Below are 12270 nucleotides of genomic sequence, written 5' to 3' on the forward strand. Positions count from 1 at the left end.
TAAAATAAATCAAAACATGTCTGGTCTTAATAAGACTTTTATTACAATTGCTAAATATGACAGTTAACCTACACAACTTGTATATGTGCAACTGTGGAAAAAAGGTCAAAAAACAAAGAAGACAACATTAGCTTATCTTCACTTCAGATAATCTGAAATCTGTCCCATTAAATTATTGCCTGCTGTCAACATGATAGTTGAATTCAAATTATCTACCCATTACATAATATATACACTGAAAAGTCAAAGAAACTGACACACCTGCCTAATATTGTGTAGGGTTCCTGCGAGCACACGGAAATGCCGCAACACAATGTGCCATGGACTTGACTAATGTCTGAAGTAGTGCTGGAGGGAATTGACACCATGAATCCTGCAGGACTGTCCATGAACCCATAAGAGTATGAGGGAGTGGAGATTTTTTCTGAACAGAAAGTTGCAAGGCAGCCCACATATGCTCAATAATGTTCATGTCTGGCGAGTTTGGTGGCCAGCAGAAGTTTTTAAACTCAGAAGAGTGTTCCTGGAGTGCTCTGTAGCAATTCTGGACATATGGCATATCACATTGCCCTGCTGGAATTGCCCAAGTCCATCGGAATGCACAATAGACATGAATGGATGCAGGTGATCAGACAGGATGCTTACGTGCCTGTCACCTATCAGAGTCATATATAGACATATCAGGGATCCCATACCACTCCAACTGCACACAGCCCACACCATTACAGTGTCTCCACCAGCTTGAACAGTCCACTGCTGAAATGCAGGGTCCATGGATTCACGAGGTTGTCTCCATACCTGTACATGTCCATCTGCTCAATACAATTTGAAATGAGACTTTTCCAACCAGGCAACATGTTTCCAGTCATTAATGATCCAATGTCAGTGTTGACGGGCCCAGGCAAGACATAAAGCTTCATGTCATGCAGTCATCAAGGGTACACGAGTGGGTCTTCATCTCCAAAAGCCCATATCAATAATGTTTCATTGAATGGTTCACACACTGACTCTTGTTGATGGCCCAGCATTGAAATCTGCAGCATTTGTGGAAGGGTTGCATTTCTGTCACATTGAACGATTCTCTTCAGTCATCGTTGCTCCCATTCTTGCAAGATCTTTTTCCAGCTGCAGCAATATCAAAGATTTGATGTTTCACGGGAGTCCTGATATTCACAGTACACCTATGAAATGATCATATGGGGAAATCCCCACTTCATTGCTACCTTGGAGATGCTGTGTCCCATTGCTCATGCAACGACTATAGCACCACTTTCAAACTCACTTAAATCTTGTTAACCTACCATTGTAGCATCAGTAACTGATCTAACAACTATGCCAGACACTTTTTGTCTTATATAGGTTTTGCTGACTACAGCACCCTATTCTGCCTGATTACATACCTCAGTATTTGAATAAGCATGCCCTTACCAGTTTCTTTGGCACTTCAGTGTATTATTACCTACCATATCAGCAGACAACTTCTCTTCACATTAACATTCAACAGTTCCTGCAAACAGTGTAACAATCAAGAAAACTCCAGACATAAAATGAGATCTGGAATCCAAATGGTACTGCCATTACAATATAATACAATGATCTTTGATTGTAATGCCTATTATTAAAATCAGTTAAGAGTTCCAGTGTGTTCAAGTTTAAATTGCTTGTTTGGAGAATGTTATCCCTTTTCAGGGCATGTGTTTAACATCATAGGCAAAGTAAATAATTCTGTGAACATCTCAATGAAATGATACAGTGTTGCTTGCAATCTTCTAATTTTCTTATTTCACATTCTGAACGTTAGGTCTTAGTGCATATTTTCAAACAAATTTTTTGAAAATGAATCCTAATGCATAAAGTGAATCATACATGTAATTCTACAAATAGAGAATTTCTAGCTGAATATGCAGTAAAAATGCACTCCTTCAATTTTCTGACAATTTTTTTGAAAAAACTTAATTTGCACGTCCCTTACTCTATTACAATCCAAGTAAGTGTACCTTTCCTGTTTATTTATTTATTGGATACACTTTTCATGCTGTAATATGAATAACAAAGTACTTTGTTGACTCATAAATTTAGCCAATATAAAAATGATGTTTTCTGTTGAAACATGAAGCAAACATTATTTACATTTTGAAAACAGTGATGACATTAAAAGCCTTCTAGTTCTTATTGTTACAGTGATTGCCTACTGGATAACACACAGTAATTGTAGGTACAACAGGTGACAGGCTTCAGTTCATGGTATGTTACTATGAAAATGAAATCAGTCTACAACAAAGATTGCCTACAAAATACTTGACCCATCCTAGAATACTAGAGTATTAGAATATTGTTCATGTGTGTGTGAGACCCATACCAAACACGACTAACAGGAGACATTGAAAACATACAATAAAGGACAGCACAAATGCTTATAGGTATGTCTGACCAATGGGACAGCAGCAAGGAGATGTTGCAATAAATCAACTGGCATATCTTCAAGAAAGACACAGAATATTCTGTGAAAGTCTGCTTACAGAGTTCCAAGAACTATCTGTAAGTGTTGAATCTAGGAGTGTTAAGATTATTTATTTCAGACTACAAAAGACTGATGGAACCTGGTTCACCAGGGATGGACACACCACATCTTACAGCAAATACACTTTCAGTTTTATCAGTCTACAGAGTGAATTGCACTTGCATAACAAAGATAAAATGTATTACATTATACAGATATGACAAAACACTTTGTATTTTTATTTTCAGTGTTAACAGAGAATGTACTACAACCCTTTATATACCATTCCCAAAATCACAAAGAGACATTTAGACCAATTGCAGCATTCACAGAGTTGTGTAAGCAATCATCCTTGCCACACTTCTTACACAAATGTGTGACTGGAATGAGACGAGATCCTAATAGTTGGTATAATGAGAAATACACTTTGCCATGTACTTCACCTTGGTTTGGAGAGTATAGATGTAGAACTAGATTTAGAAATGAAAGTAGCTGGATGATGTATTTACAACTTACATTTTCATAATTAAAATAAAAATATTACATATATTAGTGTTTTCCCATCCAAGAAGAGCATAAGTAATGATCAACATTTATTGTAAAGTACTGTATATGAATGCAGGTACCCATACTGATAGTTTAATTATATGGTTGGAATGAGTCAAGTATTCACAGCTATAGAAAGTGGCATATTTTATCTATTTTCCTTTACAACTTTAAAGATAGAGATACTAACTGAAAAATGTCTGTGGAAGAACATTACATTTGGTCATTTTTTCTTATAATTTTTTAGAAAATGTTTTTCATGTAGTTAGTTTCTTATGAAGAAAAGTGCTCTCTTAATAAATTTATTGTGTTAAAAATTGGACAGTTGCCTTAATGTATTCAAATCAAAGCTCATTATCAAATTATAGCATGAAATATTTCAATATATACAGAAATTTTAGATCAATAGCACTTTCAGTGTAAAACAATTGGCTTAGGCTGTCATGTATCAATATGTCAACTATTTTATAAATGGTATCAATGTCATTTCATTGTGTATCACCTACATGTCCTTGATGTAAATCCTCAAAGGTTTGAAAAGAATGCTACTGAGAATCACTATTATTCAGCATATTTTCATGTTTCTTATTTAATATTGATATACCAGGTTATGAACTCTTCTGATATCAGATTATAACAATTATAGGATTCAATAAGTGTACATTTGAGGACTTCCCCTTGAAAATGAAATATTTTTCTTTATGAAACAATATTATTTTACCAAAACTAAAACTGCTATTGAAAATATGAATATTTCATAGCACTGTCACAATGAAGGGAATTCTAGTAAACCTCTTGACACCAAGGTCTGTAAACAGAGCAGGAACACATAAATCAACTAATGACTGTATAAAATTCTACTATGACTGTACATGCACCCATATACAGAAACAAATTTTATTGTAGAACTTAATCAAAAATACAGATGCACAATGTGTTAATGTAAACAAAAAAAATCAATTTTTTCTGACTATGTTGTTTATTAGATATCTGAAATATATCTGAAGAGGCTAGTGGTGTAATAAAACAGAACTGATTAAACATTCAAACTACCCACTATGTAACAATTTTGAAGAAATATGTGACCAAGTTTATAACTCATCATCTTCAGATAATGAGTTAAAGTCCTTTAGTAAATGATCTTTTATAAATTCTGGACTTCACCCCTCCCTTGCCATGGGAACATCAGATGATCGACTTATGGATCTCAATAGCAGTGTGTTCCATCTGGTGGAGTTAGATATAGTAGTGAAGATTTTTGGACATTAAGCCCTTGTGGTGCACATCTATTTCATTGTTGTTAAATAGGTAGATGAAACTTGGGGCTACAGTGCAATGTTTTAAAATTTGCATGCATCAGTGCAACCTGGTGCTGGACAAACTAAAAGTGGCCCACAAAAATGACAAAGAGAGACCATCTTTGTTATTCATGCAGGCCCCTTTTACTTTACATAACACTGAGTTGCCCTGCTGTCATGCTGCTGCAGGCAAATTTTAAAACATGTTTCTGTAACCACAATTTTATTTATCAGCAATTTTCTTTAAATGAGTAGAGCACATCTTCATTACCTATTGCTTGGCATAGTATTGACAATATTCACTGAATAGTAAATTTTGACTAGGAGCGATGGGTATGCCTATGATCTTTTAATGTTTTAGCACCTGATGATGCAGTTTTAGACTTTGAAACTGGTTGTGTTTTAATAAATAACAATTTTACCAGCTAGTAGTGGAATTCTTCCTAACACCGTGACTGTCATCCAGGTTGGAGTCAGAGTCTTTTGAACTAGAGGTGTCATTCCTCCTCCTCTTCTTTGCTGGTGGAACTTTTATCTTCTTCACTTTTTGCCTGTTCAATTCCTTGTGTTTCTGTTGGGCCTATTGCTTTATCAGTTTGAATTTTAATTTTTTCCCTAGAATTTCAGATTCTAGCAACACTTGTAGCAGCACCTTGTTTTGTGATTTTCTTTTCCACCTCCACAATTGGAGAGATTTTATTTAGGTCTTTTGTTGGTGATTGAGCTACTTCTGCACCCACTAGCTCCCCTGTATGTCTTGAAAACTGTTTGAAGGAACACTTCTAGGTTCTCCTTTGATGGCAGGAGATGCTTTTTTCAGTGTTGGCTATGCTGATTCTGTGGTGATGAGGTAGACATGCTCTGGAAAAGCTGACATACCAAAAGGTATGATCCCAGTTGTCCTAAATCCAGATAAGGTGTTCACTACAGTTGCTGCTTTTGCCCAAGCGGATCCCAACAGTTTGCTGAATTACAGCGTAGTTATTTGTCTGCCAGGGTTATTGTAGATGAAACTGTTAGAAGCAGAGTAGTAAAATGTCTTCAATGATTTGAAGGAACAGTGGACAAGAGGCTGCAGGAAGTGGGTTATATGACCTTGTCAGACTTGACAATATAATGTCGTTAGCCTCTGCACACTGTGTACACTGACTATGTGGGTATCCCAGAGCTCAAGCACCCACATACATAATCTTGTGGGTGTCTCACTACCCTACTCTTTGCCTGTCTCTGGCCAAGCCAGAGGCATTCCCAAGAATAACAATCACACTATACTGTGAATGGGATCCCGTCTTTTCTGCTTGCTTTCATGTTCCCTTACAAATAACACACTACTGTATGCCCACTCCACTGATCAGCAATTGTTTTAAAAGATCTGCTTAGCAATACTGAGCAATAATAAAGACTAATCCAAGATATAAGGAAGGCGATTGTTGCAGACTACCTCAATAGTTTTTTTTTTTCCTCCCAACATAAATGCTGTGAGGTTTAAGATTTCAGAGAAATTGTTTTCATGTAATCTGGATTGCTATCATTTTGTTTGTTGAGACAATGGCTTTGAAGGTTGAGGGAGCTTATATTGTAGACTGAAGGGGTAATACCGCAATCATAGCTAGTACAAAGAAGAGGGTCCCCTGACAGTATGTGTGGAGCAAAAACTCTTTGCTGGGCATAAATTTTCACAGTTTTCAAACATTGCATGATTACTGGATGCATGTGGAAAACTGAAACACAATACTGAGTATTGCTTCTATACATACTTTTGAGTTCAAACAGTTTTCTAGTCACTATAGATATGAAAGAAGGTTGTATACATGGAAGAACCCTGGAGATACTAAAAGGTATCAGATAGATTATATAATGATAAGGCAGAGATTTAGGAACCAGATTTTAAATTGTAAGACATTTCCAGAGGCAGATGTGGACTCTGACCACAATCTGTTGGTTATGAACTGTAGATTAAAACTGAAGAAACTGCAAAAAGGTGGGAATTTAAGGAGATGGGACCTGGATAAACTGAAAGAACCAGAGGTTGTACAGAGTGTCAGGGAGAGCATAAGGGAACAATTGACAGGAATGGGGGAAAGTAGAAGAAGAAGAATGGGTAGCTTTGAGGGATGAAATAGTGAAGGCAGCAGAGGATCAAATAGGTAAAACATCAAGGGCTAGTAGAAACCCTTAGGTAACAGAAGAAATATTGAATTTAATTGATGAAAGGAGAAAATATAAAAATGCAGTAAATGAAGCAGGCAAAAAGGAATACAAACGTCTCAAAAATGAGATCGACAGGAAGTGCAAAATGGCTAAGCAGGGATGGCTAGAGGACAAATGTAAGGATGTAGAGGCTTATCTCACTAGGGGTAAGATAGATACTGCCTACAGGGAAATTAAAGGGACCTTTGGAGAAAGGCGAACCACTTGCGTGAATATCAAGAGCTTTGGTGGAAACCCAGTTCTAAGCAAAGAAGGGAAAGCAGAAAGGTGGAAGGAGTATATAGAGGGTCTATACAGGGGCAATGTACTTGAGGACAATGTTATGGAAATGGAATAGGATGTAGATGAAGATGAAATGGGAGATACGATACTGCATGAAGAGTTTGACAGAGCACTGAAAGACCTGAGTTGAAACAGGGCCCCTGGAGTAGACAACATTCCATTAGAACTACTGACAGCCTTGGGAGAGCCAGTCCTGACAAAACTCTACCAACTGGTGAGCAAGATGTATGAGACAGGTGAAATACCCACAGACTTCAAGAAGAATATAATAATTCCAATCCCAAAGAAAGCAGATGTTGACAAATGTGAAAATTACCAAACTATCAGTTTAATAAGTCACACCTGCAAAATACTAACATGAATTCTTTACAGATGAATGGAAAACCTGATAGAAGCTGACCTCGGGGAAGATCAGTTTGGATTCTGTAGAAATGTTGGAACACGTGAGGCAATACTGACCCTACGACTTACCTTAGAAGAAAGATTAAGGAAAGGCAAACCTAAGTTTCTAGCATTTGTAGACTTAGAGAAAGCTTTTGACAATGTTGATTGGAATACTCTCTTTCAAATTCTGATGGTGGCATGGGTAAAATACAGGGAGCAAAAGGCTATTTACAATTTGTACAGAACCCAGTTGGCAGTTATAAGAAGCGAGGTGTATGAAAGGGAAGCAGTGGTTGGGAAGGGAGTGAGGCAGGGTTGTAGCCTATCCCCGATGTTATTCAATCTGTATATTGAGCAAGCAACAAAGGAAACAAAAAAAAAAAAAAATTGGAGTAGGTATTAAAATCCATGGAGAAGAAATAAAAACTTTGAGGTTTTGCTGATGACATTGTAATTCTGTCAGAGACAGCAAAAGACTTGGAAGAGCAGTTGAACAGAATGGACAGTGTCTTGAAAGGAGGGTATAAAATGAACATCAACAAAAGCAAAACGAGGATAATGGAATATAGTCAAATTAAGTCAGGTGATGCTGAGGGAATTAGATTAGGAAATGAGACACTTAAAGTAGTAAAGGAGTTTTGCTATTTGGCGAGCAAAATGACTGATGATGGTCGAAGTAGAGGAGATATAAAATGTAGACTGGCAATGGCAAGGAAAGCATTTCTGAAGAAGAAAAATTTGTTAACATCGAGTATAGATTTAAATGTCAGGAAGTCGTCTCTGAAAGTATCTGTATGGAGTGTAGCCATGTATGGAACTGAAACGTGGACAATAAATAGTTTAGACAAGAAGACAATAGAAGTTTTGAAATGTGGTGCTACAGAAGAATGCTGAAGATTAGATGGGTAGATTACATAACTGATGAGGAGGTATTGAATAGAATTGGGGAGAAGAGGAGCTTGTGGCACAACTTGACTAGAAGAAGGGATCGGTTGGTAGGACATGTTCTGAGACATCGAGGGATCACCAATTTAGTATTGGAGGGCAGTGTGGAGGGTAAAAATTGTAGAGGGAGACCAAGAGATGAATACACTAAGCAGATTCAGAAGGATGTAGGTTGCAGTAGGTACTGGGAGATGAAGAAGCTTGCACAGGATAGAGTAGCATGGAGAGCTGCATCAAACCAGTCTCAGGACTGAAGACCACAACAACTACATGGGTATGTTCATCATTTGTTTGTCGTCATCATCACAGATGGATATTACTAACACCAACAATCTGAAAAGCATGTTCAGTCAAAAAATAAGGAACCTGAGAATGCGTCTTCTGCCAGTTCCTGTACTAAATCAGCAACAAGTGTCAAGAAACTGTCAGGCAGGTCGTACCATGAAGGATGGAAAAATACATTTCTTTGGTTTCATTATGACAAAGAACTGAACAAAGTGTTCAGCAGGGTATGTAAAAACACTTTTGATTCCAGTGTAGTGCTTCTGTCAGCTACTGCTACTTCTGCAGGAAGGGATTAATGTAATGCATTTGTTCAAAATCGATTTTCCCAGTGGAAAAAGGCAATTGAATGTTTCAGAGTTCTTGAAAAATGTACACTTTACCATTTGCCTGTGACTGCTCTGGCAACTATGAAACAAAGTACTAATGTGACATTCCTGATCTCAACACATAAATTAGATGGAATGAAAAATGCAGGCAAGGTGATTATAAAGATAATAAGGTCCCTCCAGTTTTTAAGTCAGCAAGGAATAGCAATTTCTATTTCTACCTGCTTTAATGAATGATATGTCAGTTAATGATACATTATACTTTTTATGTTAGTGGGTCAGGATTTTTATTATTGCAGGAGGTGGGCCCGTATCATGTAAATTAAGCCTTTTGGTCTGTGGGTGTGTCTAAGTACATTTGAACCTGAGTTTGATCTCATTTTTGTTGCTTTTAAGTCAGCTGTGTTACCAACTGAGCTAGGGAAGTCTCTACATATGCTTATAGTACTGGTATATTTTACTTTATCACAACACAGATTTTTATGACACTCTCAGTGTTCAGAAAAGATTATAAATAAAAGGTAAGCAATTTAAAATATATTGAGTGTCCCCAGAAAATATATATTACATTTTGCCATTGATGTGCACCAACAGAAATTTTGGAAGGTTGACGCCCTTGCTGCACACTTGAACATGTCCACAATTGTGCAGTGGCAGCCATGCCCATTCAAAATAAGGGGGACCTCCAGCTGTTCTCCTTGGAAGAAAATTATCTCTGAGACAAGCATAAAATATGTCAGAAGTCACGTAGACAGACTTCTCATTTATCACAACTTGTGATCCAGGTGGCATTCTGTCAGTAAATTCTTGTTTTGTATTCTTCCATTTAAAAATGCAGTAGGGAGGAATGTAAATCTCTTCAGCACTGAAACATGCAGCAGCTGAAATTGTTTTACCTTTTTCAGAACTAGTAATAGTGCACACATTTTTTGAGCCTCTCTTTTCAGTCCAAGTTTATTATTCAGATGTAAATCACAAAAATGTGACTTGGTTTCCAGATTAAATCATTGTACTGGATGATTCTCTCCAACATGGTGAAATAGTTTTCTACCGTTTCCTTATTCATCCTTGCAGATCTGTTTGGTGACACTCCTTCAGGTTTTCTAACTAATAACTTGGGGTTCCATGCCAAGAAACTATCAAGTCATAGCCTACTTTATGGTGTTCCTTATGAAAATTATTGAGAATTTTGAGGTTTTCAGCTAATCTTAAAGCCATCACTCAGACTGTATCTCTATTAGGAGAAAAACTGCTAGACTGCAATTTTGTTATGTGCTGCTCCATTTTTCACAGCATCTTCCCCAAGAACAGGTGGTGCCCCAAGATGAACTTTTGACACGTTGCCAGATTTTAATCTTCTTTTTAATTTGGTTGGTGGTACCTGGTATTGTCTGGCAGCTATATTGACACAAATTGTATGGTTCTTCACAGCACTGTAGGCCTTCTGCAGAGTTTATTCACTTGAACATCCTCGTATGGGACTTGCCTTTCTTTCGTAATGTGTCAGCATTTTTCTGCACAAATAAGAATGCAATATGTTTAGCAAGAACCTGTGCTGACATTTAGGTAATTTCAGTGGAAGTCCAGGAGGATGACTGTACATTATAATACTAGTTTGTACCAAACTGTAATAATTAACTGTCTAATGTCAAAAATAAAAGATTATGTAATATAATTAAAAAATAAAATCAAAATTAAAAATAAAAGACTAATTATCGATAGAAACTGTCAAAATAATAAACAACATTAAAGGACTAAATTTAGTTATGTCCTCTGTAGTTTTTATTTTTGAAATTATAACAGTTAAAGATTGTGCTTAAAACCACAATTTTGCTTTAAAGCACTGAACAGATTGTTCAGTCTAGCAGTCCATCTCTACTGAGTTCCCAAGAGAGATGGATCAGGCACTCTTGGCGTCCCTATTATTAGCAGACACTTCTAACCTCACATCTAGGGTTCTAAGATATGTGACTGAATGAATACTGGATGCTAGTGAGGCTAAACAGTATGCTGGTATGGAAAACATTTATTGAAGGTGGGGAGGAACTTTCATGTACCTGAATTCACATTTACATAGTTTATCAATGGAAAAATTGCAAAAAAAACATAAGACACACACAGCTCATCCACTATATTGCTACAAGACCGCCAGTGGTGCATTCAAGCAGGTTAATTAGAAACTAACAAGCTGGCCAACTCACCCAGTACTCCATCTCTCCCAGAATTATGCTCCATAACTATCCTACATAACAAATGGCCATCACCAGCAACAGAAACTTGATAAATGTCCCCTAGACTAGATTATCCAAGACCTAAAACAATTTTCACGCATTGGAAAGGTGTTTCTGAGCAAATCACCACAAAGTATAAAGGTACTACCAGACAATAAATTCAAAATTGTGATAGAATCCTGGCTATAAATAAAGGCCTTCTACCATGTTGAGGAATTCATATGCAATAGTATAAGATTTAGTTATTCAATTATAATGCAAACTCAGTGCTGTACAGTATAAGCTATGTAATTTTCAAGTGTAAACTGACATTTATAAAAGTTAAATCTATAACATTAAATACTGCTATCTGTGAAGACATAACTTATGCTTGATAATGTCTCATGCAACAGCAGTGTTGTGTTCAGACTAATAAAAGGATTATATTTGATTTGAAAACCAAACATGAGCTCCTCGTTGATCTTTGTTATGCCACTGGAACCATGTTTGTGTAACTGAGGCATGAACTTCTTACATATTCTGTTGTTGTTGTGGTCTTCACTCCAAAGACTGGCTTGATGCAGCTCTCCATGCCACTCTATCCTGTGCAAGCCTCTTCATCTTCGAATAACTGCTTCAACTTACACCTTTTGAACTTGTTTAATGTATCCACCTCTTAGTCTCTCTCTACAGCTCTTACCCCCCACACCCCACTTTCCTGCAGTACTAAATTGGTGGACCCTTGACACCTCAGAATGTGTCCTGTCAACTGATCCCTCCTTTTAGTCAAGTTGTGCCACAAATATTTTTCCTCCCCAGTTTGGTTCAGTACCTACTCATTAGTTAATGATCTACCTATATAACCTTCAACATTCTTCTGTAGCACCACAGCTCAAAAGCTTCTATTACATTCTTGTCTGAACAGTAATACCTTCCAGATGAGGCTTCCTAATACTGGAATCTACATTTGATGCTAACAAATTTCTCTTCTTTAGAAATGCTTATCTTGTCATTGCCAGTCTTCTTGCTACATCCTCTTTACTTCAACCATCATTAGTTATTTTTCTGCCCAAATAGCAAAACACGTTTACTGCTTTTAGATTCTTTAATGTTTATCTTTTGTCCTTCTTTCAACACATTTGTCCATTCCATTCAACTGCTCTTCCAGTTCTTTGCTGCCTCTGATAGAATTACAATGTCAATGGCAAACCTTAAAGTTTTTATTTCTTCTCTTTGAACTTTAATTCCCTACACAAATTTTTTCTTTGGTTTCCTTCACTGCT

The 12270-nt window shown here is 36.8% G+C and overlaps 1 protein-coding gene across 1 annotated transcript in view; it reads left to right on the forward strand.

The window, feature by feature from the left end:
* The window catches only part of LOC126183377 (protein unc-79 homolog), an 852060-nt gene that overhangs the window by 335143 nt on the left and 504647 nt on the right, over nt 1-12270 (forward strand). The gene's annotated exons all lie outside the window — the stretch shown is intronic.

This window comes from Schistocerca cancellata, chromosome 4 (assembly GCF_023864275.1).
Source record: "Schistocerca cancellata isolate TAMUIC-IGC-003103 chromosome 4, iqSchCanc2.1, whole genome shotgun sequence".
NCBI classification, from domain to species: domain Eukaryota; kingdom Metazoa; phylum Arthropoda; class Insecta; order Orthoptera; family Acrididae; genus Schistocerca; species Schistocerca cancellata.